Source organism: Aethalodelphis obliquidens, unplaced genomic scaffold (assembly GCF_003676395.1).
Source record: "Aethalodelphis obliquidens isolate GAN/ISIS:26980383/991018 unplaced genomic scaffold, ASM367639v1 scaffold25, whole genome shotgun sequence".
Classification (NCBI taxonomy): Eukaryota; Metazoa; Chordata; class Mammalia; order Artiodactyla; family Delphinidae; genus Aethalodelphis; species Aethalodelphis obliquidens.
The window spans coordinates 29,007,671-29,027,799 of record NW_020837969.1 but is presented as its reverse complement, the minus strand read 5'-3'; the positions used below and the strand labels follow the sequence as shown (position 1 = coordinate 29,027,799).

At 44.2% G+C, this 20,129-nt stretch overlaps 1 pseudogene; it reads right to left on the bottom strand.

The window, feature by feature from the left end:
• Positions 1 to 1,067: 1,067 nt before the first annotated feature.
• LOC113628958 (eukaryotic translation initiation factor 2 subunit 3, X-linked pseudogene) lies at positions 1,068 to 9,941 on the bottom strand (annotated as a pseudogene).
• Between the last annotated feature and the right edge of the window lie 10,188 nt (positions 9,942 to 20,129).

Below are 20,129 nucleotides of genomic sequence, written 5' to 3'. Positions count from 1 at the left end.
GAGGTATAATTTACCTACCATAAAGTTCACTGATTTTAAGTGTACAGTTTGATGAGTTTAGTAAATTTATACAATTGTGGGCTTCCCTGGTGGCGCAGTGGTTGAGGGTCCGCCTGCCGATGCAGGGGACACGGGTTCGTGCCCCGGTCCGGGAAGATCCCACATGCCGCGGAGAGGCTGGGCCCGTGAGCCATGGCCGCTGAGCCTGTGCGTCCGGAGCCTGTGCTCCGCAACAGGAGAGGCCACAACAGTGAGAGGCCCGCATACCGCAAAAAAAAAAAAAAAAATGTATACAGTTGTGCAACCATTGCTACAATCCAGTCTTAGAACATTTGCATCACCCCACAGTCTCCCGGTGCCCATTTAGAGCCGACTCCCTGCCTTCGTCTCAGGCAACCACTGACCTACTTTCTGTTTCTAGAGATTTGTCCTCTTTAGAAATATCTTACAAATGGGATCATATAATATTTACTCTTTTATGTTGGCTTCTTTAACATATTTTTCGAGATCCATCCATATTGTTGCAGATAACAGTAGTTTGTTCCTTTTTATTGCTGAATAGGATTTTACTAGACGGCCATACCACATTTTGTTTATCCATTCATCTATTGATGAAGAGTTGGGTCATTTCCACCTTTTAGCTATAGTGAATAATGCTGCTGTGAACATGGGGATAGAAATATCTCTTTGGGTCCCTGCTTTCACTTCCTTATTTTTTTTTTTAATAAGAAGAAAAATTTTATTTCAAATAGGTTCAGTCGTATGTGTGCTACAGCAATGGCTGGTTGTAGCAGTTTCCTTTCAAACCTTCATTGATGTATAAATTAGACATTATTTGGGAATGATTAATTTCTGGTAAAATGTAGATTCAATCCAACATCATGCCAATTTTTACTTTTATTGTAGACCTTATTTTAGTACTAGAGGTTTAATTTTCATCACCAAAAAATGATAATAATCTTACAGCTACTCCTAAGGTAATGAGCTGTCCTCACTGTTGCTTTGAAAATATACCCCTAGGTTGTTAAGAGAAATTACGAATTCATCCAAATCTGTTATTTAATTCTTCAGTCATCATCTACTGTTGGTTTGATTGTCAACTCCTCTTCTTATTTGACGCCAACCAGCTAAACGCCACTGTTTCTCAACTCTTCGGCTAAGGGCAATTTTTTCTCCTACTTCTGTGATTTTGCCCAAATCAGCCTTGACTGCGCTAACTCTTCCTCCTGTTGACAGGGATCCTATGTCCACCATAAGCACTTCATTCTTAGACAGCTTTTGCTGCTTTCTTGTCTCCTTCAGTGCGTACACCTAGAAGCCATCTAAGCAGGAAATAGGAAATTTCCAGTCTGTGAAGATCTCAGGTAAAGCTCCAACTGCACCAAGTACCTGCCCCACCATTCTGTCAGCCTGGCACAAAGTGGGGTTAATTTTTGTTCCAGCTCCAATAAGCCCTCCTGGAGTAGCATCCTGAAGATCATTATGCTCTGCGAAAGCAATACAATTTTGGAAAAGGTGGGTTTTCACATGAGTTTTCCTTCACTATTTTTGGAACAATACCAGGTCTGACTTCTATCTCCTGGCCCACCTTTAATACTCCTTTTAGAATACTACCACCATCTACATCCCCCTTAAGGTCATCAACTTCACAGCCAGGTTTGTTGACATCAAAGGATCTAATAACAAGTTGGAGTTCTGAAGTAAAGTCTCTTGGGGGTACTGGAATGTTCTTTACTATGTACTCACAGACAACTTCAATATTGTATTTTAGCTGAGCAGCAATTAGAATAATAGGAGGTCCTTCTGCTACTGCACCTTGTACAAATGCAAGGATCTGTTCATACTGTTCTTTAGCCTGGCTTTCTTTTACCAAATCCATTTTATTTTGTAGAATCAAAATATGCTTCAGTTTCATGATTTCTATAGCAGTCAGGTGTTCAGAAGCTGTGGCTGAGGACAAGACTCGTTTCCAGCTATCAATAGAAGAGCTGCATCCATCACTGTGGCACCATTCAGCGTAGTAGCCATCAAACTATCGTGGCCAGGACAGTCAACAAAGGAAACATGTCTGACTAATTTGAAGTTCCCTTTGGCCCCTGGAATGTCTGTAGGAAACTCATCGGGTGTACTACTTCCACAGGATCTATAACATTCTGGCCGAGGACAACTTGGGTCGTCAAGTTTATAAATCTTAGCATTAGCATAGCCAAGTTTGATTGTAATATTATTTTCTAGTTCATTTTTGAACCTGACAGAGTGAACTCCAGAAATAGCTTTTACAACTGTAGATTTCCCGTGAGCTACATGACCAATTGTACCTATATTAATTGTGGCCTGTCTGCTTATAACTTCATGTGAAAGTGGCGTCAACTTGGTAACATCCAAAGTGGAGAGATCTTGCCGAGAAAGGCGTGGCTGCACTAACGTCACACCAGCCTCGCCCCACCGCCATCTTGCCTAGAGAGCTCACTTCTTTTGAGTATATATCTAGAAGTGGAATTACTAGATCACATGGTAATTGTATTTAATTTTTTGAGGAATGCCATACCATTTTTTAATAGCAGTTGTATCATTTTACATTCCCACCAGCAATGCACAAAGGCTCCAATTTCTCCATGTTCTCGCCAACACTTTTTTTTCTGCTTTTTAAAGATTTATTTTATACAGGCCATCCTAATGGGTGTGCAGTGGTATCTCATTGTGGTTTTGATTTGCATTTCTCTAATGATTAGTGATATTGAGCATCTTTTCAAATGTTTATTGGCCATTTGTATATCTTCTCTGGAGAAATGTCTATTCAAGTCCTTTGCCAATTTTTTTTTTTTTTTTGCGTTACGCGGGCCTCTCACCGTTGTGGCCTCTCCCATTGCAGAGCACAGGCTCCGGACGCGCAGGCTCAGCAGCCATGGCTCACGGGCCCAGCCGCTCTGCGGCATGTGGGATCTTCCCGGACCGGGGCACGAACCCGTGTCCCCTGCATCGGCAGGCGGACTCTCAACCACTGCGCCACCAGGGAAGCCCCCCTTTGCCAATTTTTTAATTGGGGTGTTTGTGTTTTTGTTGTTGAATTGTAGGAATTCTTCATATATTCTGAATATCAATCCTTTATCAGATATATGATTTCCAAATATTTTCCCCTATTCCATAGGTTTTCCTTTCACTCTGTTGATAATGTTCTTTGATGCACAAAAATTTAAATTTTTGATGAAGTCCAACTTATCTATTTTTTCTTTTGTTGCCTGTGTTTTTGATGTCATAGACAAGAACTCATTGCCAAATCCAGTGTCATGAATATTTCTCCCTACGTTTTCTTCTAAGAATTCTATAGTTTTAGTTCTTTCATTTAGGTCTTTCATCTATTTGAGTTAATTTTGGTATATTGTGTAAGGTAAAGAACTTCATTCTTTTTCATGTGGCTGTTTTCCCAGCAACGTTTGCTGAAGACTGTTGAATGGTCTTGGCCTCTTTGTCAAGAGTCATTTGCACACATGCTAGGGTTTATTTCTGGGCTCTCTGTTCTATTCCGTTGGTCTATATGTCTGTTTTTATGCCAGTGCCACACTGTTTTGATTATCGTAGCTTTGTAGTATGTGTTGAAATCAGGATGTGTGAGACCTTCTTCAACTTTGTTATTCTTTTACAAGATTGTTTTGGCTTTTCAGGGTCCTCTAAGATTCTATATGAATATAGGATGATTTTTTCTATTTCTGCAAAAACATTGTTGGGATTTTAATAGATTGCCCTGAATCTGTAGACGGCTTTGAGTAGTACTGACATCTTACCAATATTAAATCTTCTAATCCATGAACAGGAGCATGTTTCCATTTCTGTGTCTTCTTTAATTTCTTTCAGCAATGTTTTGTAGCTTTTAGTATACAAGTCTTTTGCCTCCTTGGTTAAGTTTATTCCTAAGTATTTCATTCTTTTCAATGTTATTGTAAATGAAAATGTTTTCTTCATTTCTTTTTCAGTTTGTTCATTGTTAGTGTATGGTAATGCAACTGATTTTTGTATTCCCTTCATAACTTTTAAGACATTGATCCACCATCATTTGACATCTAGGATTTCTTCTGAGAAGTTTGATCCATCCTGATTCCCATTTCTTTATATGCACCCATTCCCTCCACCTCTACCTTGACCTATGGACTTTTTATGGATTATCTCTTTATCTTATTGTTTGAAATTTCACAGTGACCTTCCTAGATGTGGATTTTTTTTTTCACTCACTGTGCTAGTCACTTGGAGAACCCTCATGTCCTTTAGTTCTATAAAATTGTATTTAATTTTTCCATCAATAATTTCCTTCCAGTGAATTTTTCTCTTCTATTCTTATGAAATTCTTAGTATTTGGATTCTTATTCTTTGGGTTTACAGCAAGTCTTCAGATCTTTTCTACTTCTATTTTCTACTTTTTTTTTTTTTTGGCCATGCTGCATGGCATGCAGGATCTTAGTTCCCTGACCAGGATCAAACCCATGCCCCCTGCAGTGGAAGCTTGGAGTCTTAACTGGACTGTCAGGGAAGTCCCTCTATTTGCTGCTTTATTGTCATTTAGTTATAATTTATGGGAGACTTCCTTACTTTTTAAATTTTAATCCTTTTGAATAATGTTATTTTGGTTATCAATTTTAATTTCTAAGAGCTGTTTCTTGTTTTCAAGTTGGGCATTAATAGCACTAATACCTTTTAAATAGCATTTTACTTCTGCTTTATGGATGAAAAAATCGTGTTATCTTTCTGAGAATATTATGGCCTTGTCTATTTTCCTTCCAAATTCTTTTTCTCATGTTTACTTTCCATTGTATCTTCTATGAAAAGGATTTCCTTAAGGGTCTGATGATTTCCTTAAAGCTCTTTGTCTATGTTTAATTGGAGTTGTTTTTGACTGGGGGAGGGGATTTACTGGGGGAGGAGGATCAGGTTGCCAGTGACTCTTTTCACTGTATCCCTCTAGTGTCAGTATGTTGGGGGTCTTTTTTTTTTTTTTTTTCCTACCAGAGAAGTGCCATCCAGTCTCCTGCTTTAGAATTCTGTTGATGTGTGTGAGGGTGTACTTGGCTGCTTGCATTTTGGAAACAGAGCAGGAAAGGGTGGAGGGTCCTTCATACGTACAGAGTAGACTTTCATGGAATTCTCTTATTTTCACTGTTTGCCTAGCTCTTGAGCTTTGATGAACCCATCTTCCTGAATTTAGAATCTCCTTGGTTTAATTTTTTTTCAGAGAAAAGACTTCTAGCTTCCTTGAGTAATAGGGAAGGCAGATGCTTGGCTGCTCGTGTTGGTGAGGACTCCTGGGAAGTCCATGTGTTCTGAATACAGACTTTCAATCATTTCCCTTCTTTTCACCCCAACTCCCACATCCACAGGTTTGTTGGCTGGAAGTTTGCATGCAAGCTTGGCAACACCACATCACTTTGAATGTATTGATTTTGTATTTAATATCTGGTGAGGCAAGTCCCTCCTCACTCTTCTGAATTTTCTTGGCTAGTCTCAGACACTTATTTATTTATATGAATTTTAAAAAATCATGGAAAAGAATCTAAAAAAGAATACATATACATTATGTATAACTGAATCACTTTGCTATACACCTAAAACTAATACAACATTGTAAATCAACTATATTTCAATAAAAATTAAAACAAACAAAACAAACACAAAATTACAAAGCATTTCTATAGGCGTGTACAGATCAACACGAATTTTATAATAATTTAATTTAGTTTCCCAAATAACCCTGTTAGGGTTCTAGTTGAATTCTTATTCATTCTTGTATTTCTAGTGCCTTGCACAGGGCCTGGATCACGTTAGGCTTTCAAAAAACATCTGTTAAATGGAAATAAACCTTTGATTCCAGTGCCTGGGCTCTTTCTGTTACACCGTCCTGTCTGATTTGTGCACGGATCACAGAGTCAGCCGGAAGCAGAACCAGAAGAACTCAGGTGTCATAACTCACCATCCAGCACTTTTTACACTGCATTTGTACCTGTAAAACACTTCTGAACAGTTACACACAGCCCAGCACAAAGGAATGCGCCAGAGTGAATGGAAGGTCATAAGCCCATAAGAGACAAAGTGTTTTAAAATCCTGAAGAAATATCTCTGCCTGGGTCAACCCGTCCCACCAGCATCACAAGCTTCGGTGTGGAGGAACAGGAAGGACAGGTAATGCCCGACAGGTACATTTATGTAGGGGCAGATGGAATGTTATCAAATTTATTTATGTTTTCCCATAGGAGGAGCTGTATTTCAATGGCATGAATGTGAGTGCAAAAATAGGATGGTTTATCTGCCACGTCTGATCCATGTGGAGTTTAAGTCATAAAGTTTATTAGTGCCCCTGATTTAATATGACACATTTCCAGTGCAAATTGCTCTGAGATCATCATGTTCATAAAATATGACAGAAATCTTTTAAGTGTAAGCATAAGTTCTGAATTAATTTAATAACCCAGTCTGGAAAGAGGCACATGGTTTAAAACATACCATTATGCACTGGACTCCTGCTTTCCTCTTCTACCCCCACCCCCCACCCCGCTTCTCGTGCCACTTTTGAAAAGCTCTTCTTCATGTCTTGAGTCAGCCGGCCTCTTCCCAGAGCTCAGGGTTTTCCCTTCTCAAGGAGGTTTGGAAGGAGATGTATTAGCATGGCCAAGGTGAGGGGGTCCGTCCTTCTGTATCCTGGGGGCCCTGAGCACAGCTGGTTTTAGTTTTTAATGGTACCCACCCACGAGAATGATTTACCACCCTTAGTGGGCTGGGTGGTGCGTTGGAGTGCCAGCAGGCAAATCGTAACATTGGAAGGTCACGGTTGCAGGGGTGTGAATGCGCCCCCCTCATCTTTCCAGATGGGAAAAAAATTACAGCAGCAGGACACATGCCCCGACTCTCAAATGCACATGACATCACAGTGTAAACTGTGAAATGAAAGGCTCTTTATCTCGTGGCAGCGTAAAACAAAACAAAATTTTCACCACGACAAAAAATAGAATAAAGAAAAGCTAAGAGCCCTTTGGTATAACTCGATCAACAGGGTATTCAGCCTTCCATCTCGTGGATGGACCGGTGACAGCATGTCAGAGAAATCTGAGACCCGCACTCACCACTCATGCTCAGATACTGCAGGGCCTGGGCTTCCTCCATGCTCACTTGCTAACTCACTTCCTGGGCAATCCTGTCTTTTTTCTGGACCGTGGGGTTGCCCTTTGCACTGGCAAAGGAGGCTGGGACCCTGCGCTGGGGGGGACCCTGGGCCCTCCCTAGACGAGCTCTGGGGCAATCCTCTGGTTTGCTCCTAATTCAGCCTCCAAGCAGAGCCTGGAAGGGCCACCCGAGTGCCTAGTGATGACATCTCTTTCCTGGTTGTGCTTCCGAGACGAAAACAGGGCAACGTGCTCCTAGTGGATCAGCTCCTCCCAGGTGGCTGCCAGCAGCTCAGAAAGGATGCTCTGCCACCGTCCGAATTTTACTTGAGGGGCACCATGGAGGGTGAATATCATTCTTCTTTCAGGTTTCTGCCATCACCTCTAGAAACTGCCAATAGCAAGAGCTCAAAGTGGGTTTTAGCAAGAGATCCCACATCATTCCTTCTAGGGAGAAGCTTCTTTTTCTTCAGAGCCCGGCTCAAGTCCCACGTCCTCCATAAAACTGTCCCCCCCAAAAACCAGCCAACAGTGTGATGTCTTTCTTCATCGGCCTCCCATTGCCTTCATTACTTAAAATATACCATTTGCTCTCAGTGATATTCCCACTGGCTCTTTCACTGTGCATTGTCTCGTTCTGTTTTCTGATTACTTCCTGTGGGTAAGTCTCGTCGCCCAGCCAGGCTATAAATGCCAACCCCTGTCCAGGGGCTTGCAGTGTTGGGGAGGGTGGTCCTCAGTGAATTCATGCTTATTTGAATCAGAGAGAAAATTGGAGTCTGGGCTGTGGGCTGAGGGCTGAGACTGGGTGTGTGCCAGCCTTCCTGAGGAATGGGGGGGCACCCTCCCCGGGCAGAGTCTGTGGAGCCTGGACACAAGGAAGTCCTTCCCTCCGGCTTCCAAGCCTCCTTTTGCACCCATACCTGTTCTCGGGACCCTGGGCCTCTGTCCTTTTCTCCTTGCTTCTCTCTCCAGCTACAGCACTTAGGTCCCCCATTGCCTTGTGTCTGAAATCCAAATCCCTCAAAAGTCAGCTCCACGGTCGTCTTTTCCAGAGAGTGTGGCCCAGTCCCTCAGCTGAAAGTTCCCTTTCCCCTCGCTGAACCCCACTGGCATCTATTTTCATCTCTTTGATGGTACTGTTCAGTTTCTCTTTTTAGTTATTATATTTGTGCCTGAACTCCCTTTTTTTTTGTATTAACTTTTCTACTGTTGCTGCAACAAACGACCGCAAACTTAGTGGCTTAAAATAACACAAAAGTATTACTTTACAGGTCTGGAGGTTAGGAATCCAACATAGGTCTCATTGGGCTAAAATCAGCGTGTCTGTGTTCCTTCTGGAGGCACAAGTGGAGAATCAATTTCCTCGCCTTCCCCAGCTTCTGGAGGAGGCCCACATTCCTTGGTTTGTGGTCTCTTCCTCCATCTTCAAAGCCAGCAACACTGCCTTTTTCTGGAGCCTTCTTCCATTGTTACATCTCTCTTTTACCACAGCTGGGGAAGCTTCTACCATTTTAAGGATTCACATGATGGTTTGGGTCCACCCGGGTAATCCAGAAGAATCTCCCCATTTCAAAGTCCTTAACTTCAATCACATCTGCAACCTTAATTCCCTTTGCCATGCGATGTAACATATTCACAGCTTCCGGGGATTGAGACAGGGACATCTTTGGGGGAAGGCATTATTGTGTTTATCACATCTCCCTTATACCAAGAGCTCCTTTTGGTTTTTCAATAAATATTTTCCAAAATTCAATTAAGTGCCGGGCACTGCTCATGGAGCAGCGATACAGAGAGCACTGAGACATCATCTCTAGCCTCAAGAAGTTTAGAACCTGGTAAGACAGATGCAGAAACAATTACAAGACAGTGTGACATGTGCAATAGTGGAGCTGAGTGCAGACAGTAGAGGTAGCCCAGAGGAGGGGTAGATGGCTTTTTCTGGAGTAAGTAGTGGACAGCTGGTCAGCGAAGACCTCACCAAGAAAGTGACGACTGACCAGGTTCTGAAACAGGGTCCAGGTTCACCAGGTGGATGGCCAGGTGGGCTGGAGAAAGGTATTCTAGGGCGGAGCAGGCACACAGCATGTATGGGAGGTAGCATGGTCTTTGGAGGGATATCACACATGGTTTTGAGTTGCTGTGGCGTTAGGTGTGGGAAGAGGGAAGCCAGTCTGGAGAGGCTGGTGGGAGCTGGATCCCAGGAGGTCTTTCATGCCAAGAAGCTTGGATTCTATAGTTGTAGGAAATGGGGAGGTCTTCAATGGCCTTAGGGAGAATTATATGTCAGAGAGGTTGGTGAAAACCATAAGGGAACAGTGACACAAGGCAAGAGAGAGAAGAATTTCGGAAAGGAGGGATGCATCAACAGTGTGAACATAGGAAGGAGGTTGGGTCACCAGAAGAATGAGCCCCATCCTTGGGTTGGAGAGTGAGAGATTTCTGGTGACCTCAGTGGAAGAGGTTTCCACGGAGAGGTGGGGGCAGAGGCAGCCTCCAGTGGACTGAGGGGTGACTGGGAGGTGAGGAAGGGAAAACACGTGGTAAAACCAACTTGGCCAGGAAAGGGAGGAGAGCCCTGGGGTGATAGCTAGCGACAGTGGTCCAGGGAGATTTTGTTGGTTGGATCTACGTCTGCTGGAGGTCACCAGCTGCCCCCAAATACCCATCCCAGGGTCAGACATGTTGTAGATACTCAGTGATGGTGTGAAGAATGAAGGCATCATGTACATTTCCTGGAAGAGACTGAAGCAACATCACAGATTTGCTCACCGAGGCTTCTTCACTGTCCGGGGGCATCCTTGGAAGCAGCTGAAGTCACGAGCTCTGTTCCTAATCACGTGCTTTCCTGAAGCTCGAAAGGCACCCGGCCAGGGTGTCAACACCTCAGGTCACACCACATCACACAGAGCCTCATTTGACTTTCAGGCTGATGTCAGCATTTTCTTACCTTGCTGAGAAGCTCAACTTGAAGATGACATTAATTTACATTTGCCCATTTTCAAATAATGCATTCCAGATCCGAGCCGGCAGCAACGACTCAGAGGGAGATGCTGGCATTTCCTGGATGGAAAAACCTCTTCCCTGTATGCGGGAGACTGTGTGTGTTTTCAGGACTTTCCTTGGGAAACGGTCCACCAGTTTCCCAGGGAGCGTAATGCCATTTAACACCAGGGAGCCATGCAGGAAAAGAGACTCATCCTTTATCACCAGGAGGTGATGGAATTGTGATGCCGATGGCATGTTATGGGCTCCTCAGTTTCAGAAATGCCTATTCTCAAGGTTAAAAATATTTCCCACATAGAGCTGGGCATGTACCCCAGGCAGCGTGTGGGGAAACAGGATTCCTGCAGAGCTGGGCATTGAGGTCCAAGACCTTGGTCACGGGGAGAGAGTGATGGCTCAGTTGCTGGGATACCCACCCAGGTCCAGGTGCAGGGTGAGCCCTCCTGAGAAGACGTGCATGTTCCCGGTGCCTTGGCTTCCCACCTGTGACCTTTGTGTGGGCGTGGGTGATGGGGATGTACATGGAGTTCTTTGATATTCTTGGATGTGCGGTTTCCCAAACCCAATTCTCCTCACAGCATCCCAGCCTTGGCTTTGATCACTGCCTTCCCTCTCTGCGTCCCTCTAAGACTGTCCTCATAACCTTGTCCCTTCTCCCTGCTTCTCTTTCTGCCCTCCAGCACCAGCAGGATGAACAGCTTCTTCCTTTGTGCTCCTGTTTCAGCTCTATTATTTTGTCCCCATCATTGTTTGGAGTGTCTACCTTGATCCCTAAGCTGCGAGGCTCTGGGTCCTGTTTAACTCAGGAACTTCAGTGCCAGCACAGCACTCGAGACCTAGCACGTTCACTCTATAGATGAATGAACCTATGAAGAGTTCATGGCTACCCATCCTTCAAGGCCCCCCACCTCACTTTCTATTGCCTTTTGCTCAATTTCTTCCAGAATGATGCTCTCTCAATTCTTGCCCTCGGCTCAACCAGCATCTCCTGAACACATATTATGGTATTTGGTGTTGGGAGTAAATTTGACTAGATGCCTGTCCTCAAGACATTTAATAAATAGTTGAGAATTTAGGTAGGTTAATCAACAATTGAGTGAGACAGATGGTGTTATGGAGAAACAGTTGCAGAATAATAAAGGCTGTTTTTAATAACCTTCGAAAATTTATTTTAGTGAAGGTTTTATCACTTTGATGCTAAAATGAAATTTTAATGGAGCTGAATGTAAAACCCTGAATTTGCTATTTTGTTGCATCATAGATTAAACATTTTTTTTTCTAAATTAGAAGATAATGTGTTTATTGTAGAAATTCAGAAAAACATAAAAGAGTAAAGGAGAAATAAAATTATTAACTTACACTCAGGGATAACTGCTGTTAACTTTTGGGTACATTTCCTTCTAGCCTACTTATCATCTATCTATAAGTGCCCTTTTTTTTTTGAAAAACATGACATAAAACTGGAATTCTGAAAGTTTTCATTCCTTTTTCCTCTTTTATTACGAACACTTTATCATTAAATACTATGAAATGATTATCAATGACTACGTGATATGACTGTGTCATGGTTAAGACAAAAACTATTCTTTGCTTTGGATTTAGACTGTTTCCAGTTTTTCTTTATTATAATTAGTAGGAAAATTTTTGTACGAAAACCTGTGTTATTTATCTGTTTTTTTCCTTTTGGGATATTCATCTTTTTTCCTATTGATTTTTCAAAACCCCTTTATGTATTAAGAGCATCCACCTTCTGACATATCTATGAAAAATGTATTTCCTGGTGTGTCTTTTAATTTTGCTTAGTATCAGATTTTTGAAGCCAGAAAGGATCTCTGAGGAATTTAAAGCTAACTCTTTCCTCTTAAAAGCAAGAAAACTAAAGCCAAAATATTTAAGTGACTTCCAAATGGCTCCTAGACTTGGTCACAGAGCATTCCTAGAACCCAGGACCCTGGGCTCTCGGTGTCCGAAACTCACAGTGTTTTCTCCAGCGTCACATCAGTACTGATTGTACATGGCTGTTCTTTGCTTTCCAATGGCTTAATTTGTGTTGGTTTTGCCTTCCTACCTGGAGGGCAGGGATGGTCTCTTACGCCCGTTCTCTATCTACCTTATCTGGTGCCCCATACCCTTCCCCTGCTTCCTGCACAAGGCTTAGCACATGGCTAGGAATGGAATGGTTGCTTAATAAATACTTGTTAGTTAATACACTGTTTATTTTTTATTGAGGTATAGCTGATTTACAATCTTATATTAGTTCCAGGTGTACAACATAGTGATTCAATATTTTTATAGATTATGCTCCATTTAAAGTTATTATAAAATATTGGCTATATTCTCTGTGCTGTACAATGTATCCCTGTAGCTTATTTGTATGTACCTCTTAATCTCATATCATGCCCCTCCCCCATCCCTCTTTCCACTGGTAACCACTCGTTTGTTCTCGGTATCTGTGAGTCTGTTTCTTTTTTGTTATATTCATTCATTTGTTTTATTTTTTTAGATGACACATATATGTGATAACATACAGTATTTGTCTTTCCCTGTCTGACATACTTCACTAAGCAATACCCTATAGGTCCGTCCACATTGTTGCAAATGGCAAAATTTCATTCTTTTTTATGGCTGAGTAATATTCCACTGTGTGTGTGTGTGTGTGTGTGTGTGTGTGTGTGTGTGTGTGTGTGTATCACATCTTCTTTATCATTCATCTGTTGATGGACACTTAGGTTGCTTCCACATCTCTGCTATTGTAAATAATGCTGCTATGAACATTGGGGTGCATGTATCTTTTCGAATGAGTGTTTACTTTTCTTTAAATATATACCCAGGAGTGGGATTGCTGGATTATATGGTAGTTCTGTTTGTAGTTTTTTGAGGCCCCTCCATACTGTTTTCCATAGTAGCTGCACAAATTCTTTTTTTTTTTTTTTTTTTTGGTATGTGGTCTCTCTCCGTTGTGTCCTCTCCCGTTGCGGAGCACAGGCTCCGGACGCGCAGGCTCAGCGCCCATGGCTCACGGGCCCAGCCGCTCCACGGCATGTGGTATCTTTCCGGACTGGGGCACGAACCCGTGTCCCCTGCATCGGCAGGCGGACTCTCAACCACTGCACCACCAGGGAAGCCCTATTGGTAGGCTTTTTGATGATAGCCATTCTGACGGGTGTGAGGTGATCTATCATTGTGGCTTTGATCTGCATTTCTGTTGATTAGTGATGTCGAGCAGAATACACTGGTTTTTAAAGAGGCACCAATAATGATAACACAAAGCATCTCACTGGATGCTTTCAACAAATCCGTGAAGAAGGCAAAGCTGACACGGCCATCCCCGTGTGATGGATGAGGAAAGTGAGGATCAGAGAATTTAAGGGACTTATTCATGATCTCACAGCTAGACCACGGCAGAACCAGGACTGCAGTAAATTTCTCCTGACTTCAAACACGTAGTTCTCTCTGCTATACTGAGCTCTCCCTCACGCAGGCTCCCTTGCTCCTGCCCAAAACTCCCAACTGGGGCAAAGGGTGGGCCATTGTTTCTGATGCTCGGATGGGTTGAAGAGGAAGCTGGAGGCCTATGGTCACCCCTTGTCATACCGGGAGAATGGAGCTAGGTCTTGACAGGGTTTCTGAATTGAAGAACGAGAAGCCTGTGAGGAGGTACCAGTATGGTTGGCGTAAAGGCATCAAGTTAAACTCGGCCTCGGTTTTGTTGTGCTTATTTCATTTTTCTTACATGGAGGTAAAATACATATAAACATGAGATGAACCTTTTAAAGTGAACGGTTCTGTAGCATTCGGTGATTCACGATATTGTGTGGCTACCACATTTATCTACTCCCAAACGTTTTCATCGCCCCAGAGCAAACCTGTCCCCAGTGAGCAGCTACTTCCCACTCTCCCTCCCTCAGCCCCTGCCCATCACTCAGCTACTTTCTGTCTCTCTGGATTTCCCTCTTCTGGACATTTCATAGAAATGGAGCCACTCCGCATGTGACCTTTGTGCCTGGCTTCTTTCACTTAGCATGTGTTCAAGGATTGCCCACGTGTAGCAGGTGTCAGTCCTTTGTTTCATTTTTTATGCCAGAATGATATTCCATGGTATAAATATGCCAGCGTGTGTTTATCCATTTGTCTGTTGATGGACATTTGGGTTGTTTCCACACCGCCTGGGTTTTGAGGGCCAGGGCCCCTGAGAGCCAGAGTCCCTCAGATTATCCTAAAACCAACCCTATATCGACTCTACCCCAAGGTGTGTTTGAAACTGCTTTTCTCCATGGGAGGCTCAGGGACCTCGTTTGGCTTTTAAAGTGAGTCCAGATGGAGATTCCGAGTTGCAGAGCTGTGGATCCAGGGAAGGAGCTCGCTTTTGGGGATTCCGAGGCCCTGGTGCAGTGGCTGCAGTGACAGGGCGGAGACGCCCCTCTGTGCCCCGCGGGCAGGACAGGGGCTGCCTGCAATCATCTCTCTCCTTCACTTCGTTAACAGCTTCAATTAGCCCAGGAGCCAGCGATGCTTCATCAACTGCCTGGATCGGCAGCAAAATTAAGCCGTCACGTTTATGAACTGCCCGGCGAGCTCTGGGAGGAACTCTGCGTATTTTATATTTAATAACTTGCCGCTCGTTTTTATTTATAATGTTAATAATGATTTGGGGGGGTTGCTCTGGGAGAGAGCAGGAGGGGGAGAGAGAGAGAGAGAGAGAGAGAGAGAGAGAGAGACATGGTGACTTCGACACAGAGAGATGGCAGGGCTTGTGACAAAGTGGAGACCGCTCTTACCTCTGTCATCACCCGCCCCTGACCCGCCCTACCCCACAGTGGTGAGGGGCAGCCCTCCGGTGACAGGCAGCAGGGGCTTTTCCGGCCTCACAGAAAATGCTCTCTGTCTGGAGCCTAATGTCCAGGAGCCGGCGAGGCATCCTGTGTGTGCGGGCAGCCTCTCTGGGCTCACTCTTACTGTGTCCATCCTCTGACGTGGCGAGTGGGGTCCAGGGGCCCCGTGGGCTTTAGGCGGGCCAGTCCACAGAGTGGGGCTTCCCCTCTCCACCCTCAGGTCTGCCTCACTAGCTTCCCCTATGGCCTGTCCATGGGTGGATCAGACTGGGTGAAAGAAGTGAGGAAGTGGGTTCCCCCTGGCTTCAGGAAATATTTCATAGTGTACCTGCATCGTTGGAGAGCCCCTTAGCATCTTTCAAAATGAGTGTTTCAGCGACTCCTAATTTTTGGTTAACTTTTTCTTTTATATTGGAGTAGAGACGATTAACAATGTTTGGTAGCTTCAGGTGCACAGCAGAGCGACTCAGCCGTACATATATATGTATCTGTTCTCCCCCAGACTCCCCTCCCATCCAGGTTGCCACACACATTGAGCAGAGTTCCCTGTGCTCTACAGTAGGTCCTTGTTGGTCCATTTTAAATATGACCGTGTGTACATGTCAGTCCCAAACTCCCTAACTATCTCTTCCCCGCCTGCTTCCCCCCCTGGTAACCATGTTTCTTCTCTAAGTCTGTGAAGTGACTCTTCGTTTGGATGTAAGGAAACTAAGGTCCAGAGGGGCCGAGTGACTTTCCCAGGTCACCAGCTGGCTGGCGATGGCACACAGGGGCGTGGGAAGGGCATCCGATTTCCTGTTTTGGGTTGGGTAGTGGGGAGGCTGGGCATCTCAGGTCACCCTGCCTGGGTTCAGGGCTCAGCTCCGCCCCTGAGTACCCGTGGGTACTTGGGCAAGTTCTCTGGCTCCTGGGTCTCAGTATGTGTCTCCGTAACCCAGGAATAATCAGAATCTGCATCTCACGGGATTGCTGGGAGATTTTCTCAAGATCACATTCGTGAAAGTACTTTGTAGACTATAAATCACTGCACATATATTTATCCATCACCTGCTGCTGGGAAGGCCCTCTGGCCTGTGGCGTAGCTGGGTGGACTTCAGGGCAGGGCTTTGCAACTCTTTTCGGGGAAAGAGCTAACTGGTAACTGTCTTAGCCTTGGCGTGTCTTCTGGTTTCTGCTGAAACTGCAACTGGGCCTCCTTATCCACTGGGTTCCGCATCCTCAGAGATGGAAAATATTTGGAGAAAAGATTCCAGAAAGCTCCCAAAAGCAAAACTTGAATTTGTCACACACAGGCAGCTATTTATGTAGCATGTACATCGTACCAGGTATTATAAATAATCTAGAGATGATTTAAAGTATACGGGAGGATGTGTGTAGGTTCTATGCAAATTCTACACCATTTTATATAAAGGACTCGAGCATCTGTGGATTTTAGTATCTGAGGGGGTCCTGGAATCAGTCCCTCTTGGACACTGTACTCCCGTCTGCAGTTGTAGCTGAAAGCAGCCTTTGACAATACATAATTCCATGGGCGTGGCTGTGTTCTAATGGAATTTATTTACAGACGCAAGCTGTGGCCGGATTTGTCCTGCAGGCCATTTGTCCACTTCTGCCCCCAAGCAGCATGTTCCTGGGGCTGAAAGCACTGCTTCTGAGAACGCAGGGCTGTCTGGTGGGAGGGTCCCCTGAGACACATTCACTGCACCACAGCCTGGTTGCTTCACAAGGAGGTTTTTTTCCCTGCAAATGTTCCCTACCAAGAGTATAGTATTAGGAGCTCCATTACCCATGGCCTCCTGTGGGCCCCTCTAGAGGGGACTGACCAGGCTTGGTCTCTGAGCTCCAGGAGCCTGGCTCCACTTGTGTTTAGGAGAGGAAATTAATTGTATTCACCCCCCCACCCCCGCCCTCCCCGCTGCTTCCATTGTTGACAATTAAGGTAACGCCTCTGCCCCAAAGATCTTGTGGTTGAAAAGCTCACCCAACTTTCTCCCATAGCTGGCTCTTTCTGGAGGGTTTCCATTGCCACTGTCCTGGAGGATAAGGTGGGGCAAAGGGAGAGGGAGTAGAACGCAGAAAATGCTAGAGATGGGAGGAGGCTGAACGGGGCAGGACAGGGAATCATTCACTTTTACCGCTCCCTCGTCACTTACAGGCTTTGAGCTTGGTGTCACCGAGACACCAGATCTAATCTTTCCCACCACCTTACAGGGTGGATTATGCCATCTTGCAGGTGGAGTAGCAGAGACCCAGATGGGCTGGTTATTGCCAACGGGAGTGAGAGGTGGGTCCGGTTTCAGTCCGGTTCTGTCTGATTTCCAAGCTCATCATCTTCCCACTACACCTCACTGCCAGATAGATTTATTGGGTCCGCGGAGCTCAGCAGAAATGCCTTCACCTGCTCCGGGCACACCCTCTTCCTCCAGGGCAAACATGAGACGGCAGAGTGGAAGAGTTGGGGAAAGCATGGGCTGAAAACCAGGAATCTGCATCAGAGCTCTGCTCCTAAATCTCCACCTGACCTTGGGCAAGTCACAGCCGCTTGGCTGGCCTCGGTTTCCTCATCTGGGCACTGAGCTAGTCTTGACGGCACCTTCCAGCCCTGTGATTCTCAGAGCTTTTCTGCAAAGAGCCTGTGGTGGCCAATTCGTTCTGCTTCTCCCCCGTCTGGCTGCTCAATAGGAGGGAGGGAGGGAGCAAAAAAGCAAGGTCAATCAATTCCAGCCAGGACCAAAGCCTAAGAGATGGGGCGTGGCATGCTGAAAGATGATGGCTGGCAAAAATCATTAGAAGCATCTTTCAACAATCTATATGCCGTTATCGATCTGCTTATAGATCATCTTCCTCCATTCCTCCCACTCCTTTTTTTTCCCCCAAGATCTTCTGGATCAATACAGCAAGTGCATTGAGACTGTAGCAACACATTTAAAACCTTATAAAAGGTTATTTAGTTGCTAACAGTGCAGTGGTTTCTGCAAAGCCTGCCAAAAGGTTACAGCTTTTTGGGGATCATAAATTACAGACGACATGAAAAAAGTAAGTGCGGTTTTCTTTATTGTCTGAATGATGGATGGACTCCTGAACAGGGCAGAAAATACATCATATCACCTTTAATGGGCGTGCATTTCTGCAGTCATAACTCACAATTTTGAAATAGAAAATGGTGAAATATGGCGTTGTATATTCCACTTGTGACATATTTATGAGTCCTCGCCTTCTTATAAATACAGTGATTGCTATTTCAAAGCACCACGTCAGGTATGAGCTGAGCGCAAACAGCTGGCACGGCTGAAAAATTATAGCCATAGTGGACGTTTTCAAAAACTCTCTCTCGCAGCAGTAAATTTACAGTGTTTGCACTAACTGTTATTAAAACCAAATCCATATCTTGGCAACAGGAATCCATTGCTCAGTAACAGCTGGAGTGACAGTGTTCCCTGACAGCTGGGGTGAGCTCTGAACTTGGCCGCGGTGTACACCCAGGAGGAAAGACCCACACCAGGGAGCTCCACGGAGCTGGTGTCTGGAGCCCAGGCCGGGTGGGGAGCCCTCACTGGGCCTGCCTCTGTCTCCTGTCTGACCACTGCATCTAGGCTGCTTCCAGCTCTTCTCCTGGCCTGGCCACAATCCTCTACTGACAGTTTTCTGTCTAGATCTTTGAGCCACTTAGCCATACTCCTTCCCTGCTCCCTTCTTTCCACCCCAGTGAGTCATTCTAGTGTCTGGAGAGGGAAGTAACAGAGCCAAAACCGGGGACAGAGCCTGTGCACAGCCTGGAGAGGAAAGACAAAGGGCAGAGTCCATCCAGGCAGGCTTGTGTTGGGGAGATGGGGTTGGAGGGGCAATTAGACTGTGGATTAAAAAAAACCCAAAAACTCAGGATATAAAAGGTCAGATGGTCTATGCAATAATAATAATTTTCAATTCAACCAAAAAATTGTCGAGCCCTGATTATGAGCTAGGCATAATTTTAAGGGATGAAAATAGAAAAAAATGAATAAGACATCATTTTTACTCTCAAGGAGCTTACAGTCTACAGACTGCCCGAGACTCAGCTAATAATACTACACATGTTTCTAAATTCTTTTCTTCCCTAGTATTTTATTTGGCTGTTTTAACAACTAAAGAAAACACACAGTAACATGGGTGATACTTCAGATATGAGGTTAAATGAAAGGAGACAGACACAAAAGGACACATATTCTAGGATTCAACTTGTATGAAGTTTAAAAGCAGGCAAAACTGGACTGACAAGGGCTTAATTTCCTAAAGATACAAACAGCTCATACAATTCAATAACAACAAAAACAAATAACCCAATCAAAAAAATGGGTAGAAGACCTACATAGACATTCCTCCAAAGAAGACCTACAGATGGCCAACAGACACGTGAAAAAATGCTCAACATCGCTAATTATTAGAGAAATACAAATCAAAACCATAATGAGGTACCACTGCACATTGGTCAGAATGGCCATCATCAAAAAGTCTACAAACAATAAATCCTGGAGAGGGTGTGGAAAACGGAACCCTCCTACACTGTTAGGGGGCATTTAAATTGGTGCAGCCGCTATGGAAAACAGTATGGAAGTGCCTCAAAAAACTAAAAATAGAGCTACCATATGATTCTGCAATCCCACTCCTGGGCATATATCTGGAAAATACGAAAATTGTAATTCAAAAAGGTACATGCATACAATGTTCATAGCAGCACTATTTACAATAGCCAAGACATGGAAGCAACCTGAATGTCCATTGACAGATGAATGGGTAAAGAAGATGTGGTACATATTTACAATGGAATATTACTCAGCCATATAAAAGAATGAAATAATGCCATTTGCAGCAACATGGATGGACCTAGAGGTTATCATACCAAGTAAAGTAAGTCAGACAGAAAGACAAATGTCATATGATATCACTCATGTGTGGAATCTAAAAAATAATATGAATGAACTTATTTACAAAACAGAAACAGACTCACAGACATAGAAAACAAACTTATGGTTACCAAATAGGAAAGGAGGGGGAGGGATAAATTTGGAGTTTGGGATTAGCAGATACAATCTACTATATATAAAATAGATAAACAGGTCCTACTGTATAGCACAGAGAGCTCTTTTTAGTGTCTTGTAATAAACTATACAGG